This window comes from Aristolochia californica, unplaced genomic scaffold (genome assembly GCF_029961685.1).
Source record: "Aristolochia californica isolate CCGP_79_NKW_82.1479 unplaced genomic scaffold, dmAriCali1.0.hap1 SCAF_17, whole genome shotgun sequence".
NCBI classification, from domain to species: Eukaryota; Viridiplantae; Streptophyta; class Magnoliopsida; order Piperales; family Aristolochiaceae; genus Aristolochia; species Aristolochia californica.
Window position 1 is genome coordinate 657,501 of NW_027181848.1, and position 2,500 is coordinate 660,000.

Below are 2,500 nucleotides of genomic sequence, written 5' to 3' on the forward strand. Positions count from 1 at the left end.
AAAGGGGACGAGGGAGGGACACGCGCGCCCGTTTCGCCAACCACCCGTGCACACTCGCCTGGGCAGCTGGTCACATGCGTCGCTCAAAGGCATTTTGCAGGCCAGCACCGGCGGATGCACGGGTCAAGCGGGACGGGACGAGCGCAGGGCTAACTTTTGCCGGCACACAAAAACACGAACCCGAAAAAGGCAAAAAAGGGACATACGCACTGGCGACACGCCCGTTTCGCCTGCCACCCGTGCACACTCGCCTGGGCAGCTGGTCACATGCGTCGCTCACAGGCATTTTGCAGGCCAGCACCGGCGGATGCACGGGTCAAGCGGGACGGGACGAGCGCAAGGCTTGCTTTTGGTGGCACACGAAAACACGAACCCGAAAAAGGGACATACGCACTGGCGACACGCGCGCCCGTTTCGCCTGCCACCCATGCACACTCGCCTGGGCTGCTGGTCACATGCGTCGCTCATAGGCATTTTGCAGGCCAGCACCGGCGGATGCACGGGTCAAGCGGGACGGGACGAGCGCAGGGCTTGCTTTTGGCGGCACACGAAAACACGAACCCGAAAAAGGCGAAAAAGGGACATACACACTGGTGACACGCACGCCCGTTTCGCCTGCCACCCGTGCACACTCGCCTGGGCTGCTGGTCACGTGCGTCGCTCACAGGCATTTTGCAGGCCAGCACCGGCGGATGCACGGGTCAAGCGGGACGGGACGAGCGCAGGGCTTGCTTTTGGCGGCACACGAAAACACGAACCCGAAAAAGGCGAAAAAGGGACACACGGACAGGCGACACGAAAAAAAAGGGGTCGCCCTACCTAGGTGGGCGCAAAAACCCCGTCGGCCAGGAGGTTTCGCCAAAGTGTCTGTACTGTCACACAGGGTCAATAGCACGGGCATGGCCGGCCGCCGCACGTGCAGCGGCTTACGGACGCACGGTTCGGCGGCACGGGTGCCTGGCGGCTTTAGCACCTTGGGGTGGACAGGCCTGGCGGCAAGGGGGGCTAGGCACCTTGCTGCCAGCCGGCAATGGTGCACGGGGCGGGGCGCCACACAAACACGAAAGAGGGACAAGAGCGGGGCGATGGTCCACAGAGACGAGCCATGCACGGGGCCCGTGATCGCCGACACGCGCGAACGCGGACGCGGACAAGGACAAGGACGCGACGCGCGGCGCGCGTGCGAGGTCAAGAGGGGCGCGCGCACGAAAACGCGAAAAAAGGGGCTAGCGGCCGAGAAACGCGAAAAAAACCGGGTCACCTACCTAGCCGAACGCCTAAAATCGCTTCGGGCAGGAGGTTTCGCCAAAGTGTCTGTACTGTCACACGGTCCGTACGGGCGCAACCCCATCGCGCGCCAGCACCCCTTCCTGGGGGCGCCCGCCCGCCAGGCGCCTGGCGCCCCACGCGCGCGCGCCCGGCGCCTGGCGCCTTGCCCCCCACGCGCGCCCGGCGCCTGGCGCCTGGCGCCTCGCCCCCCACGCGCGCGCCCGGCGCCTGGCGCCTTGCCCCCCACGCGCGCCCGGCGCCTGGCGCCTGGCGCCTCGCCCCCCACGCGCGCGCGCGCGTGGCGCCTTGCGCCTGGCGCCTTGCCTCCGCGCGTGCCTGGCGCCTGGCGCCTTGCCCCCCACGCGCCTGGGCGCCTCTTTTCCGCCTGGGCGCCCTGGCACCTTTCCGCCTGGGCGCCTGTTTTCCGCCTTGGCGCCTTGGCGCCTTTTCGCGTGGGCGCCTCTTTTCCGCCTGGGCGCCATGGCGCCTTTCGGCCTGGGCGACTCTTTTTCGCCTGGGCACCTCTTTTCCGCCTGGGCGCCTCTTTTCCGCCTGGCCAGGGCGCCTCTTTTCCGCCTGGGCGCCATGGCGCCTTTCTGCCTGGGCGCCTCTTTTTCGCCTGGGCGCCTCTTTTCTGCCTGGGCGCCCTGGCGCCTTTTCGCCTGGGCGCCTCTTTCCCACCTGGGCGCCCTGGCGCCTCTTCGCCTGGGCGCCCTGGCGCCTTTTCGCCTGGGCGCCTCTTTTGGCGCCTGGGCGCCTACGCCAGGGCGCCTCTTTTCCGCCTGGGCGCCTCTTTTTCGCCTGGGCGCCTCTTTTCCGCCTGGGTGCCCTGGCGCCATTCCGCCTGGGCGCCTCTTTTCCGCCTGGGCGCCCTGGCGCCTTTTCGCCTGGGTGCCTCTTTTGGCGCCTGGGCGCCTCTTTTCCGCCTGGGCGCCCTGGCGCCTTTTCGCCTGGGTGCCTCTTTTGGCGCCTGGGCGCCTACGCCAGGGCGCCTCTTTTCCGCCAGGGCGCCTCTTTTTCGCCTGGGCGCCTCTTTTCCGCCTGGGCGCCCTGGCGCCTTTTCGCCTGGCGCCTCTTTTGGCGCCTGGGCGCCTACGCCAGGGCGCCTCTTTTCCGCCTGGGCGCCTCTTTTCCGCCTGGGTGCCCTGGCGCCATTCCGCCTGGGCGCCTCTTTTCCGCCTGGGCGCCCTGGCGCCTTTTCGCCTGGGTGCCTCTTTTGGCGCATGGGCGC